Source organism: Bombus vancouverensis, chromosome 14 (assembly GCF_051014615.1).
Source record: "Bombus vancouverensis nearcticus chromosome 14, iyBomVanc1_principal, whole genome shotgun sequence".
NCBI classification, from domain to species: Eukaryota; Metazoa; Arthropoda; class Insecta; order Hymenoptera; family Apidae; genus Bombus; species Bombus vancouverensis.
Genome location: NC_134924.1, coordinates 12,885,842 through 12,899,419, shown reverse-complemented (window position 1 = coordinate 12,899,419; position 13,578 = coordinate 12,885,842). Strand labels below are relative to the sequence as shown.

At 33.6% G+C, this 13,578-nt stretch overlaps 1 long non-coding RNA gene across 1 annotated transcript; it reads right to left on the bottom strand.

Annotated features, from left to right (window-relative positions):
* Positions 1 to 1,167: 1,167 nt before the first annotated feature.
* On the bottom strand, positions 1,168 to 11,022 carry LOC117156289 (uncharacterized). The gene is made up of 2 exons (XR_004464068.2): positions 10,740 to 11,022; positions 1,168 to 3,782 (listed from the first exon to the last, which is right to left on the bottom strand). It is a non-coding gene; the product is annotated as an uncharacterized LOC117156289 (long non-coding RNA).
* Between the last annotated feature and the right edge of the window lie 2,556 nt (positions 11,023 to 13,578).

Sequence of the window (13,578 nt, the reverse complement as noted above, 5' to 3'; positions counted from 1 at the left end):
GTTTGAAAAAATATCTTGTCCCTTGTGGAATTTTTATGGGAAAGAAATGTTACTCTTAGGAACGTTTTTATCAGGCGTTCTCATAGAAGAGACACACCGGGATCACTCGGGACAAATGGGACACACTCGGCATCCGTATAATAAGAGTTTCATGGAAACGAGTTATTCCAGAGTTATTCCAGAGAACGATTGCGAAGAAAGTACCACAAGACAAAAGTATCGTACCGTTAAGTATCGGTTTCATTTAACGATACATTAATATCACTTTATTCGCATGTTTATCGAATAAAAGGTATGAAAACCAAATAGCATAAGCAATATTAATAGTTTCGTAAGAAGTACCGAACAGAAAAGGGAACTATATATAGAACTCTATATAGCAATCCTATGATGTATTATAATATATTATATATGTGTATCCAGTAATTGCCTAGATGTTTATTTCCAAGAGAAACACAAACAAGCTTTCGATTGTGAATCATTTACGTAAATATTGCAAATAAATTCACACTATTCGGACTATTTTTCTGTTATTGTACTGTTCAAACGAATAGTATCCGACGTTTGCTACAATACGATAGAATTGAGAACTTATTTAATATCGACGAATAAGATATATCTGTTCCTGTCATAATTTTATAAGTTCACGTCACTTTACACTTCACACTTCACACTTCACACTTCACACTTCATATAGAATCCGTTAAGAAACTCTTTCGGTCCCTGACTGTTATTTTGCTGTTATAACGTGATAAAATAAAAAAAGAAGAGAAAAAGAAAAAAAGAGAAAAAAGAATGGACCGATAGGTAAGCAAGAGTCGATATATACAGTTGTGCCTCAATTTTTTTAATAATATTTACAACGAAACATGACGATCGTTTTCCACTTAAATAGTGGTTAGTGGTATTTAAAAAGTTTCCATCACATTTTTACAAAGAGAACCAAAGAAACGAGACCTATGTGATAATGTGTTTCGTCTATTGAAAATTATGGCGAGCACGCCACCTTGAATATTTTATACGTCTTTGTATATTGCATGCATTTCCGTAAATTCTCTACACATTCGATAAATTACCATTGATTACGTTGATAGAAAAAATGATAGGCAAGAAGATCGTAGAAGAAGGTGGAGGAAGAAGAATGGTCGAGTAAAGTAGTTAGCGTAATGGGATGCAAGTAACTTGCTTTTTATTTATGCAGAGCTCATAGGTACATTAAATACTTTACAGAATGCCAAAGGTATTTAATTATACGTATCTTTCAATTCGTACACGCTTAATAGTCAATTCTTCTCTCGTTGTTCATTAATGTTCACAGGCATAATCGCATCAAGATGGAAAAATTGAATCAATGGTAGAGTCAGAAAGATTCACTCGTACACACACGCTATTTAAAAGTATTAACTACAATGTCGATTAATCGGCACACGAATTTATAAACGGCTATTTAAAACGCTTCACCGGCTACGTTTCTTTTTCACCATTAATATTTCATCGAATACACACGATTACAATTAAAAGACACAATTGTTTAACGAACCGACACGCAGGAAGGTCGGATAATCAACGATCGAGCGAACGAATGAACCGTTGTCATTCGATCGTTCGGTAATTGACTCGGCGAGTAATACAGTTAAATAAACGAGTATCGATACAACGGTCTTAATCTTAAAATTACAATTCGGTAATTTACGAAACAAATAGATAAATGAATTAAACGGACGAGATTAATTCGTTTATGTATCGTATCGCGCAATATAATATTCGTATACTACAATAATTGTAAGTCGTTCGTTCGGAGATTTATGGTATCACGAACAAGCGATTAACGTGATCGATCACTTGCAAAGTAAAAGTCAAGGCACAACGGTGAAGAACCAAAAGTAGAAATATTTACGGACAAACAAGAAAACAACGTAAACGTCTCTTTTTTTCTCTTTTTTGTCGAACGGATTTTCTTCCTTTTCTTTTCACCCGATTGTTAACTTCGTCTGTAGGACAATTCAACGGTAAAAAAAAATTTGTTTTCTACGAAACAACGAACAATGGGGAAAACAGATTTTTTTTAACTTAATCGTCGAAAGAAAACGGAACGTCCACGTGAAACTTCGTTTAAACGCGAGTATTCTACGCGAAAAGTACAATGATATTGACCATTCTTGCGCACAATTTATCTCTTAATATCTTATGCGTAAACATGGAATACTTTCAGCCTAAAATACCTTCTCTTTTCCAATCCTTCGAATATAAAACAAAAACACAACCCGGTTAAACGTTAACTTCAATTTTTCAAGCTCAGGTGATTAACATTAACTCAACAGCTGGCATGTTAACATTAACGAAAATAAGAGAGAACGACAAACTTAACAAGAACAAAGGGAAACGCGGTTAAATTTTTTTTAACAAAGAACTAGGAATTTTCGTAACGTCGTTTGAAAATCAATGACTGACAAATAAACGAGGAACAAACTTAACGAACCAATTGTTTAACGGGCTAGAAAACGAGAACAATTATTTAAAAACTGAACAATAATTTTCTTACTAATCATTATAAAACGTTAACTAAAACAAACCTCAACTCTTCGCTCTACTCGTCGCTCCGATTATTTTCTATCATTGTTATCATTTAGGAAGTCGGAAGTAAATTAAAAATATTATTACAGTCGATTCTACGATTTGGTGTTCAACACTGCACGTTTTTCGTCGAGTAGTACGTTTTTCGAGTACATCATTTTTACCTGCTATCCCGAAAGTTAATAACATCGATTCTATATTGTCAAAACGATCTCTGAATTTCCAACTGAATTTTCTCCATTCTGTTTGGTTTATAAAATGGTGCAGAAACGGCGAAGAATTTAAAAAAATCGATCAATCTTGAATTTTGAATCTTCTTTGCGCGATTTTGACTAAAGTAAACGATAACAAATCAATTTCTATTATCTCCTTCCTTCTTTTCTTTTTTTGTTCTTTCTTTCTTTTTTTTTCTTTTTTTGTTCTTTTCTTTTTTGGCAGTTTCAGCTGATAACCTTTAATTTTAATTCACGAGCGATCCGAAAGCTTTAATTTAAATATAGCTTTTATCTGTTATGTCAATTTCTACGTTTCGTTAACTTTGAGATTTTGTTAAAATTTTAGAATTTCGATGTAACTGAAATGCCAATCAATGGAATTATTATCGTTATACTATGTTTGGCAACTGATTGTCGTTGCTTCTTGGACTTTTGCTTTTGTTTGAAAAAGTTCCAAAAACTCCTCTTCGTTCTTCGGTTTATTCATTTTTTTCGGTACAATGATTCACAAATTTATAAGTTTGAAAAGTTGTGTTGGAAAAAACGTTTACCAATACTATTTCTCACTTCTATTTTCATGCTGTGAAATTTTGTTCGATCTTCCGATGTGTATTCGGCTCGGGAATCTCTAAATTCTTCAAATTTCTCTTATCCTTTTTCGTTTTTCCCTTCTTTCCTTTAAATTGAGCTTTCTTCTTCCCCTTTCTCTTCTTCCTTCGTCATCCGCTTTGTACTTCTCTAAACGTTCCCGAAACTTCAACAATCGGGGTTTTGTGCTTTGGATCCTGTAGAGTGTTTGACGCGCCCTTTCGTGCTTCTATTTTTCACAGTAGTAGCCGTCTTTCTTCGTTTCCTCCTCCTTCTTCTTTCCCAAATCTAACGAAATTTTGTTCTGTTTGATTTTAATCTTCCTATTTCTTCGATTTCGGTTATTCTTTAAACTTTTTGCGTGTCTCCGTCCGATGATCCCATCTTCGGGCTGGTCCTCGAGACCTGGAATGTTGTGAGCGTTAGCGAAAGCCAGATCAAACAGGAAAGGAAATCAAATTTGGTAATTTACAAATTGATGAGAAACAAAGTAACGAACGATAGATAAATATACGTGTCGTTTTTAAATAATTATTCCTCTGCTGGTATTCATTGTAACGTTACATTTTTAAACGATAAAGTGAAATCTGATAATCTGAATCAATTGTGCAGCAAATCGGAAGAAACGCGAGGTTTTTATTAACTTCTTTGTCTTTTATTCCGACATATGTATTATTCGTATATCTTTATCGACGATAAAAATGTTCGATTGCAACGATGATCGCACGATGATGATGATCGAACGCATAAAATTGGTGCAATTGAAATGAAAAAGTGTTTCTTTCGCGTTTCTTATTTAAAATACCGTTTAGTTCTTTTAAATAGAAAACTTATTTGTGCCATACGAGGAGTATATTCTGTTCTAACTATATATTTTTAATTATATATATAATTTATTTATAGAAACAATTTGTGCCTCGTGCTATTGTGTGTATATCGTCTGAAATGTTGGATCTTAGAACCGTGATTGTATATATCTTTAATATAATGTAAAGCAAATGCAAATTATGCGCTAAAGAAATTTTCATTCAACGGGATTATTTTTAAATTTCACGATATATTTGGAGTGACATACATACACGTATACATCCATAAAAGTCATTTGTACTCGATCTATATTGTTGCAAAATTTCATTCGTATTATTAAAATTATGACAAATTTTCGTTATTTTTTTTAGCAAGTACAACGAATTAGTGAAAGTTTATGGCATGTTTGGGAATACATATAAAATAATATAACGGTGAAATATCAATGAACTTTCGGTTCTTCGACAAACCCTTCTTTTGCCCTCTTTTGCTTCGTATATTTTATATCGTTGAATCACTATGACCGGTTATATCGACATTTTCCAGCGATGTTTGATATTAGCTTGAAGCGAATTACATCCGATATTTGTTTCTACTTTTTTTAAACCAATATTACATTGGACCGGTTATGTGTAATTTAAATAACGTTCGTTTGCTGTATTTCGCATTTCTATTTCTTTGCGTTTATGTTTCTCGCACATTCCTGATCATTTCATCACTGACAAAATTCATTTAATTATAATTACATAAAATGCGAATATTTAACCGTAATTACGTTTTACACTGAAGATAAAACTTGATCGATACCATAAATAGCGTTAGTTAGAACACAGTTCTTTCCTGATCTAATTAGTTTCATTTCAAATTTTTTTAGTGGAATTTACATTCGAATCGTGACAGAATTTATGTCCACGGTTTTACGATATGTTTCAGGTAAAGTGAACATTTTCTACGATACTTCCAACCGCTGTTACATACAACTATCTTGAGATTATGAAAACACGGATTTCTAAAAAAAAAATTTTAATCAAATCGCAGGCCAGTTTATTTTATTTAGAAAAGGAATTTCATTGGACTCGAACAAAAATGTTGGTGGACTTGAAAAAGGTTGAATAGATTTCAAGTAAAATCGAGATAAAATCTCAGATAGTCCGAAGAAGATTTAGATAAGTTCTAAACAGGATCGTTTTTCGTAAATAAATCTAAGAGTTAAACTTTTTTTCTAGATGTAGAATCAGAATTCAGGTAGAAAATGCTTAGAGTGCTTGCTTTTTAATTATAAATTAATTACGAAATAAATCATCTATGTTTCGATGTTTGAGAGAATCGTTGGTAAGAAGCGGGTGGAAGATCCTTTGGTAAGTATGAATTGTTAAAAACAATACAGTATTTTTTTATATTAATTTCTTTTTTATATCATATTTAACGCGGCATGTTTCCTTAGCTTCCTTCCTTTTCTAGTTATAATTTTGCAGTCAGTTTGGATATATTTAATTCTCATAACGTATGGAAATTATCATCATTTGATATTTTATTCCAACGCCATTTATCCTAAGTATATCGGAGTTCGGAATTTATGATTTTTATGAATTTTATGAATTTTATGAATTTTACGAAAAAGTTTACGATCCATTTAATTTTCATTTTCATCTGCTATTACAAATGCAGGAAATCGCTAATTTAGCGATTATCGTCTTTTCGCGAAAATCAGTAAATTAAATACTTCTTATTAATCGATATCTATCGTTGATTTAAATTCGTGTCTTCCCTCTGTTCAACCGTTTCGTATTAACTTTTGTTACAAAAATTATCTTCTATTAAAACTACAATTAAGCTTCGATCGTTTTATAATCGTATATTATTCGCTATCTGCTGTTTTGAACGTTGAAGCGGGAACGTTGTAATGGAATGGAATGGAATGGAATGGAATGGAAGAAGAGAATATATCTCGGTTATTATCGTTGGTATTTCCTATACTTTCTTTAGTTCGTTCCAATTAAAAACAAGGCTATCGATTTGACACGAAAAACGCAAAACATATCCGTTTCATTGCTATTTTGATAAGCACAAATGCACAAACATTCGATTAAATAACTATCGAGATTCGTTTTCTTCGCACTATGCAATATTTCTCTTTTTCGCGATAATCAATTTCGTCGTAAATAAGCATCGGTCGGTGTTTTTGCCTTCGTCAAATAGCTATTTTCTATTCGTTTCTATTCGTTTCTATTCTTGTCATTTGGACAAGCGATTCGTAATTTGAAGTATGTTTCATTAGTAACGGACACTTCTTTGCTACAAAATATATTTTCCGCTTCGTACGAGACTCGTCGCTTCTATTTGAAATAAATCTACTGAAATTAGGCGATCGACAGCGCTTCGTTATCGCTATTTCGTTATTATCTTGTTTCATGGTCTGTAAAAAGTTGGTAAATCTTTCAAAGTAAACGATCTTTAAACACTTTTCGAAATAAAAGATTCGCATTTGTGTGATCGTTTGTGACAAAATTTTCCACCATGTTTCCGATCACCGCACTTTGTATTACCGCTAAAAGTTTTATAGTATAACGTTACAGAAATTCTAAGACAGAAATTCACGAATTAGTGACTTTAATGCTTACGTTCGGAAAAAAATCGCAAGACGAGTGTTGGAGGATATTTTGGAAAGTTGCCATACTGCACAATTGATCGTATCGATTTCGAATTGTATTTTGTATCGTATTAATTTAGAATTTCAGTTTCATGATAGAATAAAAGTAAACCAGTAACCTGTTTTATATTTTTGTATATTGTCAAGGGTTGAGACAGAATCGAATAAAATGTATGTAAAAGTAAATAATTGAGATCGACAGTTGGAAATTTTAACTATGAAAATTGTATTTGATAGTTGATAAACGGAGTGTTGTGGAAAATTTGGAAAAAGCTTTTTGATCGGATCTTGGTGCCTGGATAGAGTAGGGCCGAGCGAAATTGCGTTTTTAAAAAATAAAGTAAATAAATAAATCAGTCGTCATTGATCGTTAATCTCGACTGGTGGGAACAGTTTTGAAATTTCTTACGTGGAATTTCTTTTTTAGTTTCGCGTTAGAAGAATCGTAAAATAATGAAAACAGCATGTAAAGATTTCTATAAGCTTAGCTGAGATCCGGATTCGATAATTTTTAAAGAACGCATCTGCCAATATAATAAAACTACTCGTCTTTCTAGGTATCGAGAAACGTTGAAGACGAAACCATTTGTGTCGTAGTATTTTACAAAAGTTCAAATATGTAGAATTTTTATTCGATGAGACTTTTCCAATGGAATGCTGATTGATGGCTAGAATTTTTATTAGATAAAATCTCATTAATGGCTGGCTGTTTTATTAATTTCTATGTAATACAACGGACGATATGAGAAATATTTGCTCCTATTTTCTCAAGTAGTGGTTTATTCTTCTGCCGTTTTCTCCGTTGCGTTATTTTATCTCATATCGATCGACGTTAAAAGAAAGACATTTCTTTCAAAAAGCGAATGATGAACCGAATTATTTTAATACGTTAGAAGAATAATCATATGATTTGTTCGATATTGAAACAAAAACTTCTCGATATCTTAATATCGCTATTTTATCTTCGATAACACATCTTTCTCCTCAACTAATTCCCATTGTTACGAGAATATTATTGCAGCAACTTTTTTTTATACTGTTGTATAAAGGCATTTTACCAACTTACTTATTATTGTTACTTGTTATTATTACTTGTTATTTTTTTTTCACGATTTTCGATCTTTCAGCGGCTTTCGTTTCATTTTAAAGAAAACACCGACACGTGTATCGAAAGATAAAATTATTTTCGATATTCCCGCCGACCTGTATCCAACAATTTGTAAATATCGATTTACGGTATTGTATCTATTTTCATATCGTATTTTTCCCAAGTGTAATCTTTCTTCTTTTATCACGCTTTGCGGGATCACGTTCTGACGCGACAAATGTCAAAAATGATACATGCATAGCGTGGCATCGAACGAAAGCTATTTTTCTAATATATGCATGCTTTCGACGATGAAAGTCGCGCTACGATAGAGAATCGGACCTAGTGATTTTAAAATCCTTTCGCTACGGTGATTCTGTTCCGCCAAAGCGCCGCCACTGAACGAGATCCCGTGTCAAAGATATACACGTAGCGCATGGACAGCCTTCGACGTTCGGACTTGCTTATTACGCCTGAACAACGCCGTCTTGACATGCTCTAGGCGTTTAACAACGAAATTTATGTACATACAACCCGAACAATTTATTAAGATAAACAGCAACTTGCGATACATTTAAGAAATGACAGAGTACCTTTAAAAAGTGAACGGACGTACCGGTATACAAATTCTTTGGGCATTTTTTGTCCAAAACTCGTGATATTTTTCTTTACTAACTATTGCACTGTAATAATAGTCGAAACAAATTCAAAAGTACCAAGGATGAATAAATACGACTCCATAAAGTATCGGCAAGTATTTGACGCGGAACTCGCAAGAGGCGCTGCTAGGCATAAGTTGGTTGGCCACGCTGCCGGCTACAGGCGGCGTTAGCTGTAATCGTCGTTAGGAGCGAAAGGGTTAATACCGCGATGATAATATAATATAATATAATATAATATAATAATAAAGGAATCGATCGAACTAGAAGCGTTTGATTATTGCTGACATATTGCTGCAACAGGCAACAAGCACGGTACATCTTTCGATGATGTTACACTCTGAGAATGAAGGAACGTGGATCTGTTGTTGCTAAGGTACCATCGACCAATGACTAAATCGCAATGCTAAGAGTAACTTTACGTACCGACACAACAAGTCTGACAAATATGAACAAACTTTCAGCACCCGAGCCTTTCGATAGTAGTAATTTGAATGTATTCCGTAATGAATACGATTTTCGTTAAATCCAGATATGGAATTTCTGTTCCTTTGTACGAGTCTCTATCAGCTGCGTGATATGGTTTATTTTACCTGGCATTTTATAATTTTGTTCGCAGAAATCGCATCGTTTGAATATATTCGAATATAAACTGTATTTAAACTGGAATTTATCGTTCAAGCGTAACGTTGAATAGTTTTACACAGTTGACAAAAAAGATAAAGCAGCCCATATTTATATATGTTGACATTTAAATGCGAATAATTGCAAAAGACGAATAAAAGGTATGTACCGAGTGAGTATTATCGTTGTATGTGAGTATAATCGATGTTTCAAGATATTTCAGAGAATCGTTAAATTATACGAGAAAAGATAACGAACAAAATATGTTTGTTTGACGATCTTTTGCTTCGTAGCTTTCCCATTTCGATAGGTAGTATCGACGTCTATTTTCTAAGATACGAACGAATCGCTAGATCGTAATTCGTTTGTTCCTTTTTCTGAGATATTTTGCAAACATCTTTCCGCTATTTCGAATCTTGCACTTCCATTTCCAACGATATACAATCGATCGTTTCTATTATTTATTTCTAACAAATTGCAAGAAGCTCTTCGTCTACTGTCAAACTGTAGAAATTTATTCAGGAATTGGTCTTTCGAACTGCACTTCGAATTGCACTTTCGAACAACTATAAAACGCGATACGTTGGATATGTTGGAAATACGTTTATAATGCGATCGATTTAAAATACGCATCTCAAAGTGTTTACGTTTATTTAACGAAATCATTGTGGATTTATTTTCGATGAACGTACGAGAATTATGGAAATGAGAATCGGATTGACCTTGAGTTTCACGTAACAGTAGATAATTGTATTTTATTTATCCTAGTTAGGATTCGTAGTTACGCAGAAAAATGTAGGAAACCGGCTCGATAAAACATCACCGCTTAATTTTCAACAACGAATCGAATACTTTACGTGCTATGATATAAAGTAACAATTATCAAAAATAAAAGTACAAATTGCATACAAATATCGTTTATCGACATCGAACATTTATAAAATGTTCTTTGGTTTCTATCGAACAGAAGAATGACATTTTGAACGTTTCCGAATGAAAATCATCGTGAGATACGGCAACTTCTTCTAAAATAACTCTTATTTCGTTCGGTGGCAGCAAGAGGCTGTTATAAAATTTCCAACGACGAATAAAACTCTAGTCGCTAATTTTAGAAATATTTGGAAAACCTTGCGTTACAATTTCAATGAAATAACGAGCACCTGTTCGAAACATCACCTATCGGCTTCTTTTTCTCGGTATTTTAAGACAGTCGTGAATTTCGTGTTATCTTCGTTAACGATTCTTCTAACTTTCGTTTCAGAGACACGCTTCGGAGAGAACGGTACACAAGGGAAACGTTTGCAAACCTGGCTACTTTTCACTTTCTATTTCTGCCAATTTTAATCTGCCAATAGTTTCTTTAATCAGCTAGACGAGAAAACGATCAAGTGCCGACGAAAATCAAAATAAGAACGTTAAAACGATAGAAACAAACTAAAGAAACTAAACGGAAAGAATGATGCTAAATCGTGAAATTTTTGACATAGTCTATCGAAACACCAAGACCGCGTATAATTGCCAGATACAGGACTCACCATTGCCGGAAGATATCGCTGCGAATCTTCCTCCAGGACACTCCGTGACCTTTCTGTTCGGGTAGCGAGCTACTTCTGCGGAGATCGAAGGCAGTAGCGGCTCTTAAATAGTGGTGTTTGGACGGGTGCACGCTTTACGATGACCCGTGAGAAAATTTCTCCGCACAATAACACACACCCTGTTTCAACGATCCCACGGGGTCAAAGGTCGCGCAAACCCTGATTTTTACCTGTTTCCGGGCTGGCAAAAAGGGGATGCTCGGTTAGTCGGACACGCAGCAACCAGAACCGACGACGACTGCGCGAAGAGGGGAGAGATGGTAACGGTCGTTTTCTTTCTCAAGTTCTTTATGGAGAAGGAAGGGTGCGGGTTTCGATTCGTGAGAATTAAACCTGGCAGGGGTTGTTAAAAAGTTCGAGATACCTTTTAAACGTTAGAAAGATAAAATCCATCTTCGGTGTGAAAACCGAAATTCATACTGGTCATATACTAGTCATAACTATTTAGAACGTGAATTTTTATCCAAATTCTTATTTTTCAGATTAGAATTAAAAGAATAAAGAATATGAGTAGGAAAATGGAAAGAACCTATCAAGTATCATAGAAAACACTATACTTTGCATATCTTATGTGTCTTTTTCGTATTACGCGCAATTCGCTACAATTTTCCACTTTCAAATTTCCTATAAATGCGTGAAAATCCGCAGTTTAGCTGTTATACTTAGTTGGCAGGAAGGAAAAGGCTTGAAACACCCTTAAACGTTAGAACGATCGCTCGCTTTTGAAAAGTATGAAAAACAAAATTGTTACAACTACACTGACGATTATTGTGAATTTATAAAAATTTTAGAAATGCGAAATTACACAGAATGCGGCTAATAAATATAAAGAAAGTGATTATAAGTGCTTTCCTATAATAATGAAAACTATGACCTTTTATAATAGTTGAAAGGTAAAACAACGTCTTCTTCCGAGGGTTTACTTTTTAATCGAGAACAATAATGTTCTCCAAAATATGACTTTGTATACAATTATAGCCAATTATAGCGATCATATTACACTTTTGTCTTTTCCTTTTAATCTTTCATTCGACTTACGATTCCTTGCAGAAGCAAAACATAGATGTTTTGTAAACAAATATTTAAGAAATAACAACTTTCTTATTGCTGGACTAGTCAAGGCTGCGCGTTACACGTATAGAAACGCGAGCAACATCGGAATCTCTTTATATTTTTTTTAGCTTTTTCATATTTCTCACGTTCCACTTCTCTCGACAGATGTTTAGAGGTATTTCGAAACATTGACATTATATGTGAAAAGATGACGAACAAGATATTTTGTGCGATCTTTCGCCTCGTATCTTTCCTCGTTTCTCTGATAATATCGGTAGGTACCTTTCCTCTACGATGAAATTTATAAAACATCATACCTTATAATACCTTTATAATAATATAAGGTACCCCTTATTAAGGTATTATATTATACAAGGTATAACAATATAAGGTAATATAAGGTACCTTTCCTCTACGATGAAATTTATAAAACATCATACCTTATAATACCTTTATAATAATATAAGGAGATTTCAATCTGCTTTCCAAGCACGAACTTTGCGTTTAAAAGTCGAATGGATTAACAAATATAAGAATTGCAATTTTTTCGACAAAATCGTAGCTATGCGAAGTAGTCGTAATTTGTATAATAGTAATAAAATTGATGTAACCGACACGTGCATTTCAACCGTTTCATAATACGAACGCACAACCTTGTCGTTTCATTCTTCTTTTACCCTCTCACACTATTCAAATCGTTGAAAGCGGTCGAACGACAAGAAGATCCAGTTTTATTCCCCGTTTAACCATCGAACTGTTCGTCTCTGTATCTCTAACCCGTTCCGCGTAAATTACAATCCTACGTGTGACTTTATTTACCTTGATACAAGATTTATATTTATATTATTTATATAGTATACGTATATATACGCAATATTATGTTATAGATTTACATACAGCGATATATATATATATATATATAAAGTTGTGCCACTGTATGCAAAAAGCCACCAGTACCTGTAGGATTAAATCTAAAAATTTCGTAAAATTAGAATTCTATTAACAATGTACAATATGCAATGGAATATCCAGAAATATTGTCAATAATGAGCGAGTCAAGGAAATATATTATTTTATATAAAAAAGATATTAGAAATAAGAGCCTGTTTAAAGGAAACACTCTGTACAATGTTGTAAAAGGCGAAAACTGATAGGTGATTTCACAATTTTATATAGAAATCGCAATGTATATGCCTAACAAATTCATTCTCATTGTTGCGATTAACTATCGTAATGCGATCTTATAAATATATTGCACAACTTATTGCCTTTGTTATCCATTTATGCCACTCTTCGTCTACGTAAAAAAGAATTCTTTTTTACTCGTTCAATATCATTACCGACGGTAGTTCTATTATCAACCCGTATCCTCCTTTACCGACGCACGATACTCTATACAAATCATTTGATACACTCCTTGGCAAACGTGCGCATATATATATGCACATATGATCCGCCATATTTATTTCCTAAAAAGTTTATCATTTATATTTAAGTCGCGAGATTAGATTCAGCTAAGCCGTCGTTTGATTTCAAATTTCTAAGATATCTAATTTCGAGAACATTTCGTTAAAATATCCTTCTTCGTGAGAAATATGTCAAAAATTTACTTCAAATAGACGAATAGTAGCGAAGGTTGTCAGCTGGGAGTGTGGCGGCTCCTGTAATCCGGCTACTCGGAGGCTAGTTATGATGGAGGGTCTGAGAACGGGGGTTACTGTTGGTG